A 10,756-nucleotide genomic window follows, 5' to 3' on the forward strand; every position below is an offset into this window, starting at 1 on the left:
TATGAAAATAAACCTGATGCTATCATGCATAGATTATTACAGTTTAATTCAAATAAAATTTTGAAGCAGAGAGAAACATTGAGATGCTAAGTAGGCTATTGAGGCTACTATTGTCTTTTATTTAGAAATTATTTAATTAATGTGTATACAGCCATATTTAAATTTGACATTATATACCCTTAAAAAGAAGGAGTTAAGTGACTTTAAAAATCTCTCCTAGGCATAATTTTCTTGGTCAATGGTACTATGTCTTCAGGCATTTGAAGTGTAGGGATCTGAAGGAAAGGAATCTATGGTTTCACACTTTTAAGAAAAATAATTTGGGAAGTAATAGGAAAATGATGTCTTTTGGAAAAAAACATATTATCTGAGGCTAAGAGCTAACTAGCCAAATAAATAATAGTAAAGGCAAATTAACCTCTCTCTCTTCTGGTTTTTTGGAGAGATATTAAGCTGGGGCTCCTGGAATACCTGGACCAAGAAGAGGCAGTATTGGAGAAATCCTTATTTATCTCTTCTTTTATATGTTTGTATAAATCATAGTATTTAATAGTTATTTTAAATGTGTTTTATTAAAGCTGTCTCTCCATCAGGAGTGGCAGTTGTGAGTTGACTTCTGGTGTATGTCATACCTTATTCTATAAATAAAGCATGATGGCCTTTCATACTGATTTCTTATCCCACTTTACCCTTTTGCATATTTCTATGTGTATCATGCTCTCTTTGAAGTCAAGAAAGAGCATTCAGGGAACAAGATGAAAATCTGGCTGCCAGTTTGTTAACTTATGTAAGCAAACATCTTCTGTTTTATTGTGTCCCTGTGAACTCTTGCACAGAGTTGAAAGATCCAAAGAAAGCAAATAAGTAGCATGATTCCAACTTGACCTTGAATTGTAATCTATATCAACAACATCAGAGGTGGGATTATGGAGTCTTTTCTGGTCCTGGAAAAACTGAAACCTAAAAGAAGGGAAGTTGGCAAGAAGAGAGTATCAAGATGCACTTACACATTACATTGGTCTGAATGCAGATCCCTGAATTAAACTTTCCTATACATTCTTCATATAAAATAGATTACTGACCCTTGGCTACAAATTCAAAGAAGTTGACATCATATTCAATTTTTCTAAAACAAAGGAGACCCATCTTGAATCAGGGAATGTTTTAGATTACATTTTATAACCAACCAAGTGGTCACACCAAGATGGAATATGAGATGATTTAGTTGTTTCCAGGAAACTTTTGTTCATTATAAAATTGCCTTTTTAAGAATTATTATAATAGCCCACAAATTTCTTTACATGAGAATTATCATGTTGTTTTCAATGTTATTGAATATGTCATTATATTATTGCCTCCAGTCTTTCTGTGCAGGAGACAAATAAACAGCAAGTATTTGTCAGTCTGGGCCATAAACTATAGTGGCAGCAAACTTAATCTGGTGTTAATTAGGCTTGTGGAAAACTAAATCAAGCATCAAAAACCACAGATTATTTTAGGCTTCCTCTAGCATAAACAGAAAGCCTTGAGGGTCTATAGCATATTATTTTTGTTGACAGTCTTCCACTTTTTGACCAATTGATTTCATGTTTCTTATAGTTTTCATCTTGATTACTCTTAGCTCTGTCTTCTCTTGGCCTCCAAGCAGCAGTTTGTTAATCCTTCCTATTTTTGTGTATTTAAGCAGGATTACAAACTTCAAATGCATTGTAAAATGAACCTGTACACAATCTTTCAAAACCACTTAAGTGACCTAGTGATGGAAGTACCAACCTTGTAAGTAAATGCAGAACATTTTAGAAATCATCCCAAGTGTTTATTTATAAGCCATTTGTAATTACTAAGCAAGAATGAATGAAAGCTCTGGAAAATGTAAAATGGCAGAAACTTTTGCATTAAATTACAATTTACCACAGCAAGGAAATGATAATACTGTATTTTTTCAAATTTGTTCTAATTGAAGAGTGTGATTATGTTCTACAGGCTCATTGACAAGCAAATGAAGACTTAAGCTGCAGAAACTTTAGCACACATGTAAAAGAATAAGCCACTACAAAGAACAAGTAAGTAGATTCAAGCAAAGGTCATAATCTATCATAAGAATTCCTTACAATTTTATACACCTACATGATGATTGATTATATATAATGAAGTTTTATCTTGTCTCTTTAAATGATTTTTAAGAATTCCAAAATGTACTTTTAGTTCTTTTAATCAGTGAGAAACCCTCTATGTTTTCTCAAGAATTTCTTTTATTCCTTCCTCCTTTCCTTCTTTTTTTCTGTCCCTACTTCATTCCTTCCTCAATTTTTCCTGCCCATTTCTTTTCTTCAAACATTCATATCCATTCTTCCTACTTTTCAGACTATTTTCTTTATTTCCCTTTCTTCCTTTACTTTTCTCTCTCTGTGTGTCCCTCTCTGCCTCCCCATGAACATTGCTAAAACACCTATTCTGTAGCAGGCCTTGGGAACACACTGTGTCAACTGACACAAAGTCTCTGCCCTCATGGATCTCACAACATATGAGAGAAAAATAGATATGAACATCAAAAGTACAGTATAGGGTGAATGCTGTAATAAAACATACCCTATACATGAAGTGCTTCAATAGAAATATTAACTTGGTACCATAAGAATGCAGAGAATTAGCATATAAATCATACTGGAGGAAGTGATCAGGAAGATTTTTTATAGACTGTAATGCTTATGATGGATTTTAAAGAGATACAAGATACATGAAGGAGGAATGAATGGGAATATACATAGTAAAATGTCCATATATAAAAACATGATGACATCATGTATCATGATGCATTCTAAAACGTTCATGCTAAGTATACCTATATTGGAGAGTGTATAAATGGAATATGGCAAATATGAATCTAAGAAATACATACAAGCCAGAATATGAAATGACTTACGTGCTACATTAAGGAACTTGATGTAGTTCATAATAAACTATTATGTAAAACATTATGCAAGGTTTGCACAGATATTAAACAAGAACATGACAGAATCAGATTTGTGTTCAAAAGATGACTATAGAATTAATATGAAGGTGGAGATCAGAAGACCAAAATGGCAGATTAGAGAAGGTGGGTTTTTTCCCTGGTTGGTCTGTGGTGTGAAACCAAGAAAGCAAACAGACAGCTTCTCAGTCAGATGGGAAGGAGCCTTCTTCACTGGAAATTAGTTCTGGATATTCAAGGCAGATTGGGGACTCAGGATGTTGGATATAAAAAAAATTAAAAAAGAAAGAAGAAATCTCTAGTGCAGTTGCCACTGGCAGGACATTTGCCAGTATGATCCCTTCCCTACCCCTGCACACGAAAATAGTGGGGATACATCTATTAAAGGAACCCACATTTTTAGGAGGTCTGGGGCTTCTCTGCATAAAGAGAGAGCAGAGAACAAAAACACTGCCTGACTAACCTAAGAAGTGTGATACTCAATATTCTTATGCAGGAAAGAAGCCAGCATTTGTCCTGCCTGCTAGGGAGAACAAAGGAAGGAACCATTTTGTAGCTGGAATACAGAGGCCAGCACCTGGGGGAAACTATTCCTGAACAACTCTGCTTGACCTGAAATAGAGGCCTGGCAAAGCCATGCTGGAAGACAGAGTGTGCCTAAGTAAACAGGAAAAAATTGAACATGGAGAGGAGTTTGTTTACATAGGGAAATACAGTTGGGGAACCCTCATAGTTTCCTTCCTCTCCCTCCAGACCAGTCACTTGAAGAATGGGCCAGGAGAGATACTCCTGGCCAGGATTTTGAAAAGGCAGGGAGGAATTGAGTTGGAGACTGAACTCAAGAGACCAGAAAACACAGAATTCACAAGTCATTGAGGGAAGCATGAATTGGCTTCTCCACCACACAAGTAAAACCCAGGAGGTGTTCCTGGGAGGGCAGTCTTCCAGCATGGATAGGCAACTACTGAACCTGGGAAGCACACTGCTTTAAAATATTCACAAAAACTGCCATTCAACGAAGAACCTGGAGCCCATCTAAGCCTAAACTCCATCTCCAGGAGCTCTGCCTCTGGGATTTTCTTTCACATTTCAGCAACCCCACCTAACATAGCTCAGAAGGGAATCTTAGAATCTTTTGAACTTGAACACAAAAAATTATTTAACTTTTCATCAAGATCTTTTTTTTTCTTTTTTTTAGAGAGAGAGAGAGAGAGAGAATTTTTTTTTTTTTTTTAGTTTTCAGTGGACACAACATCTTTATTTTATTTGTATGTGGTGCTGAGGATCGAACCCAGCACCCTGCACATGCCAGGCGAGCGCGCTATCGCTTGAGCAACATCCCCAGCCCTCCTTTTTACTTTTCTCTATTCAATTGTGAGCTGAATGGTCCATGGACATATATACATATTCATATCTCCTTCTTTTTCTCATTTCTAGAATTTTTTGAATGCAGTTATTTTTCATGGATCAGTATTTTGTATTTTAAGGACTAAGATATTTGATTAGTATGTATTGGTTTTGCTCTTGTATTATTTTTTAAATTTTAAATTTATACATTTTTCTCACTTATCTGTTTCCCTTGTTTCTCTTTCTCTCATTTCCTTTGCTAACAGCCAATCTCTATTGATCTCTCTTTAAATTTTTATTTCTACTTTCTTTTATCCTCCCTCATAATCATTACATCTTATATCATTGCTGTTTTATCCCTTTTCACCACTTAAAATTGAAAATTCTTTTGTGAACTTACTGCTTTTACTGAGGCAAAACTGATTATATAATTTTTGTTTATTATGACAATTAACACTGCAGGTGGCATAGCAGGAAATACTTGATCTAATGTTATAAATTGTTTGTATTGGATGTTGTTATTATATGTCTCTCCCTAAAATGTGAGCTACTAGAAACCATCAGGGACACTATAAGTCCACAGGGAAGAAACTGTCTAAAACCCATATGGTTAGATTACTAGACACACAAATAACATAGAAAAGCAAGGGAACAAATCATCCCCAAATAAGCCAAAATACTTAATAACAGAATCCATCAACACCACACTGGAAGAAATGTCAGAGAAGTAGTTTATAATGTTCACTTAAATTGATCTGTGAGGTAAAGGATAATGTAAGGAGTGACATCGAGGAGAAAATAGAAGAAGCAAAAGATCACCTTAATAAACAGATTGTAAAAAAATCAAGCAGAAATACTTGAAATGAAAATTAAAAAAAACATATTAAAAAATTCATTGGAAGAAATCACCAGCACAATAGACCACTTGAAATACAGAGTTTCAGGCAAAGAAGACAAAATATATAATCTTGAAAATAAAGCTGACCATGGAGAAAAGATGTTAAGAGACCATGAATAGAACTTTCAAGAAATATGATTTAACATGAAAAGATAAAATTTAAGATTTATTGGGATAGATGAAGGCTCAGAGATACAAACCAAAATATTAGGCCCAAACAAATTTTAAATATAGGGCTCATTTTTCTTTTATACATGTATGCAATCTAGGGAGAGAAGAGACATAAAAGGGATTAAAAGATGAGAAAGTAGTATATTGATAGTTATTGTAGTTGGTAATATATCTGTGCATGAGTTTTATTTCCTATCTTTTTGTCATCAATTACACATAATAACTAGCTCTTAAAATTTCATGCCTCTTTATTTCTACTACCTGTACTTTAGAAGACAAAAATCCTTAATCCTCATTTGTTTAATTCTCTCCTAACTGTTCTTATCTTCACTCATGTCCATGTTCTAATCCATTGTTTACCCAGAAATTATAAGAATTTTCATAAAATGAAAATTAAATTATCATTGCCTTGCTTAAAACTTTCCAATGTCTCCTCATCATATAGCAGCTTCCCAATGGATTACTACTTGGAAGTGTATCTCTAAAAAATAAATTTTAAAGTAAAAAAAAATGACTCCTAAAAAGCAGAAGAGGTAGATTCAGCTTAACATTCTCATGTTCGCATCTGCAGATATCCATGAAATTTCTAAAAACTTTTATAGAAATGAAGTTGCTATTGATGCACAACATGAAGTTTAAATTTATTACCACGATTTTAACAGTATTTTTGATGCATCTTCTGCTTACCTCCTCAGTCTTATTCCTCATCGCTGTTTCCAACCCTTCAAGTCCCAAAGACATTTTGGGTAATCTCAAACCTTTGCATAATATAGGTCCTATGTATAAAATCTCTACCATCTCCTTGTTCAACTGAAAAAAAACATTATTCTCACTTCAAATATTTGCTAAGTTTCCTTTATAAACCCTTTACATTCAAGTAGTATGGCCATGTCAGCACCCATGGAACAATACAAATGAATTCACTTCCCAGAATTTTTAAGAAAGAGCATACAAAACTTTACTGACAGATGTTCTCTGACTATATATCTTCCCCATAGAGGTTTAGGTGCTATTTATGAGGGGGAACTGCCTCATAAATGATGACACTGTCTTGGTTGTGATCAATGCCCTAAAAATGACACATTTTGTAGCATTCTCAGGGATCCCTATTCACATATATTTTTATTTGGCTACTAAGAATAATCTCCATTCCTGATAACAAAAGATCGACCAAAACCTAATTTGGGTTCACATTTTACCTCTCACCTTTAAAGTAGTTACCAAAGAGAGTTCTATACCTCATTTGATTTAGATCTATTCTCCATCTATAGACCAATAGCCATATATTCTAGGAATTCTTAAATCAGTTCAATAGATGTGGCTGTAGGAAGTATGAAAAATGTTCTCTAATTCTAAATGACAGTTTTCTATTCTCCTGATTGCCTATCTCCATCCATATTTGCAAGCTCACTCACTTTATCTTACCTCCAAAAGTTGCATATTATTTGTTTTGCCTTGGTTAAATCTTACTACACATTATTTACCATCTTCTCATATCTTATAATAACCATAATTAATAATTAAAATATGTTTACGAATCATGGAATAAGCAAATATTTGAAAGCAATTCTTCTAGAATGACAGTGTGAGGAACTTGTGGAAAACTCTACCTCATAGATAAATCTATTAAACTCATCAAAAAGCAAAGATAATCATGCAAGGTCCCTAGGACTAATCAAAGGACTTATAAAACATGAGAATTATTTAATCAACAAAACTACTAGAAACTTCATAAGAACAATGGGAATGTGTGGAAATCAAGTGAAGCACCATACCCAACCCTTACAGCTCTACCTTGTAGAAACTCTGCTCCATGTGTCCTAGAAGCCAAGTGGCAGCCTTCTTTTGCACAACTGCCTGAATTATATGACCCGTTCTCAGTGTATTGGCAATAGATTAACATCTTCAGATTATATTTTTTATAGATCCATTTTCCAGATGGCTTATATTGGGTGGTAGTGGGCAGCAGTAAAGTCAATTTTCTTTCTACCCTAATCCCCACAAAAACAGAAAACACACACACACACACACACACACACCTCCTTCAATCTAGGAAGGTTTTGGTGGAAAAGTCACTGATTTCCAATTTCCACCACACACCTACATACCACCTCCTATAAGATAACATAGAGAAAAGTCAAACTGAGCTTCAAAGGCAGTCCATGTTTTTGCACTGACAAGGGGTAGAATTAGGTTGGAAAGTTGCACCAGACTGAGCCACAAGCTAAGCTCCTAGGAATGGATTTGAAATGTCAAAATAATAGTACCATCACTATTTATTTGTGAAATCTTATAATCTGATATGATACTAACAGAGTTGGAAAATTAAAGACTACCATTGTTTCAAAGTATGTGTCCTTCCAAAATTCCTATGTTGAATAATGTCTCGATCTATTTTCTGTTGCTATCATAAAATACTGTTGATGGAAATGTCAAAAAATATATTTAGGGCTGGGGATGTGGCTCAAGCGGTAGCGCGCTTGCCTGACATGCGTGCGGCCCGGGTTCGATCCTCAGCACCACATACCAACAAAGATGTTGTGTCCGCCAAGAACTAGAAAATAAATATTTAAAAAAAATTAAAAAAAAATATATTTAAAGAAAGTACTGGGTTTGCTGGGGATAAGTTTCTCAAGATTCTAGGTGCGGATTTTTAGAACTTCTGTGGTGTGTTTTGACCAGGATAGAGTCAGAGGTTTTATTCGCCTCCCTTGAAAGAGCCAGCATCTCTAGTGAGTTCATGTCTGGCGCAGGGCGAATCTCAGGACTTCAGAATCCTGCAGAGAAAGCCGGTCTGCGCTGTTCCTTGGTGGCGACGACTTTGACGTTATCCAACCGTTGAAAAGAGAGCCAAAGTATTCAATGGAGCAAGTTATGTGCCTATTCCTGAAGATGGTCCCTTTCTTAAAGAACTTAGATTATTAGATGACGATAAGGACTTCGTAGAGAGTCGTGATAATTGTACCCACATCAATAAAACAACCATCTATAGACTTTCATTAGGAGGTGAAGAACTCTGGCCAGTGGTTGCTTTTCTGAAGAATGGCATGATATATGCTAGTGTTCCACTTGTTGAACAAACTCTTTCCCCTCATCCTCCATTAATTAGCATCAGTGGGATTTCACAAGGCTTGGAACTTCTTTTTGATATACAGGATTTTCTTTATTCTAGTCAAAAAAATGATACTGAGCTAAACACAAAGTTGAGCCAGTTGCCTAATTTGCTTCTTCAGGCTTCTCCATTTGGTACTTTATTAGATGCTAACTTACAGAATTCATTGGATAACATTAATTTTGCTTCTGTGTCTTAGCCACAGAAACAGCCAGCTTAGAAAGCTGGAACATAAAAAGGAAAACCACAGGTTTCTATTTCTATCACTGAAAAGGTAAAATCCATGCAATATGATAAACAGGATATAGAAGATACATGGCAAGTTGTTGGAGCAGTCATTTGCAAGTGTGATTTAGAAGGAATCATGCCAAATGTCACCATCAGCTTGAACCTCCCCACCAATGGATTTCCACTTCAAGATATTCTAGTTCATCCTTGTGTGACTTCTCTTGATTCTGCCATTCTGACCTCTGGCAGCATTGATGCAGTGGATGATTCTGCGTTTAGTGGGCCTTATAAATTTCCATTCACTCCATCTTTAGAGTCATTCAATTTATGCTACTATACTTCCCAAGTCCCTGTACCACCAATTTTGGGTTTCTATCAAATGAAAGAAGAAGAAATACAACTAAAAATAAAACTTTGTGAAAGTGTGAAAAATAATTTTGAATTCTGTGAAGCTCATATACCTTTTTACAATAGAGGTCCAATTACACAATTAGAATACAAAGTTAGTTTTGGCCAGCTTGAAGTATTATGAGAGAAAAGCTTACTGATCTGCATTATTGGCTAGAAATTCCCCAAATCAATGGAAATTAGTCTTTCTGGAACTATAACCTTTGGAGCCAAGAGCCATGATAAGCAACCATTTGACCAGATTTGTATTGGAGATACAGCATATGTAAAGCTTCATTTTAGCATCTTAGATTATACACTCACCGGATGTTATGTGGATCAACATTCAGTTCAAGTTTTTGCCATCAGGAAAACCAAAAACAAGTTCACACCGGAAACTAGTATCTTCTGATTATTACATCTGGAATTCTAAAGCCCCTGCTCCAGTAACCTGTGGATCATTATTACTGTGATTTTTTTTTAATATTTAAATGGGATTTATACAATAGTAACACAGCATAAATTAAATCATAGTTTTTATATCTATAGTGTATTCATATAACCTATAAGTGAAAAAATCTGAAGGATTTTAATTATAAAATATTCATACTTGACATTTTTTAATCTGATATAGTTTGAAAGAATGTCATAATATATTATGATATTTTTGTCATATAACATTATTATAATATATTGCTTATTATGTTATATATCATAGCATTAATATATAATTATATATTATATTATAGTATATCATTATTGTTATATAATATTATTGTTGTAAAGGCTAATATCTCCTGTGTTTGTTACCCTTTCATTTTCTGTCACTGTGATTCAGAATACAGAGAATTCGTGATTCACTCTGACTTATTGTAGACTCATCCTGGGTCAACATGCCCTACATGTTCCTTCCCACCCCTATAGCAGATACTGCTAATCAATCACAACCCTCTTCCTACTGTGAGCCTTCCTGGGTAAGAGCTCAGGCTTCTCAGTGCAGAGCTTCAGGCAGCCATTCCAATGGTTTGTACTTGACATGCAAGATAACTATTTATTCTTTCAAACCTAAGTACTAAGCCAGGCATGGTGGGACTCACCTGTAATCCCAAAGACTTGAGAGACTGAGGCAGGAGGATCATGAGTTTGAGTCCAGTTTTAGCAATCTAGAGCAACTCTGTTTTAAAATAAAAAGGAATGGGGATGTATCTGAGTAGTAGATTGTTCCTGGGTTCAATCTCCAGTACAAAAAAAAATACTTATCTCCCAGTACATTGTGCTGGTATAGAATATCAGCAACCAAATTAGAAACAACTATAAATCTCTTGAAAAATCAGCCAATGTAGACAAAGGAGACTTGCTTAAATAGTAACCTGTTCTTAATCAGAACTATCCCATTGACTTATAAAGAATCTGCATAATTCTATTTATCCCTGTTCTAGAGTTTATTTTTAAGTAAGCTTGTTAATCTGCCACAATAACATTTTGCTTAGGATGTCTATAGGCATATTTTAAAAAATAAAGATGGGTGGGATACCTGCAGAATAATGTAGTTTTTTGCAATTATTTAATGTCTTCAGCCAATTTCTGAAGATAAAGGTAGATATAATATTGCTTTTTCCTTATTTTACTAAATTAAAATCCA

General features: G+C 34.7%; 1 pseudogene; it reads left to right on the forward strand.

Moving 5' to 3' along the window:
- The first annotated feature begins 8,212 nt into the window (after positions 1-8,212).
- LOC113197807 (AP-5 complex subunit mu-1 pseudogene) lies at positions 8,213-9,587 on the forward strand (annotated as a pseudogene).
- Positions 9,588-10,756: the final 1,169 nt, after the last annotated feature.

The sequence above is a fragment of the Urocitellus parryii genome, chromosome X (assembly GCF_045843805.1).
Source record: "Urocitellus parryii isolate mUroPar1 chromosome X, mUroPar1.hap1, whole genome shotgun sequence".
Lineage (NCBI taxonomy): Eukaryota > Metazoa > Chordata > Mammalia > Rodentia > Sciuridae > Urocitellus > Urocitellus parryii.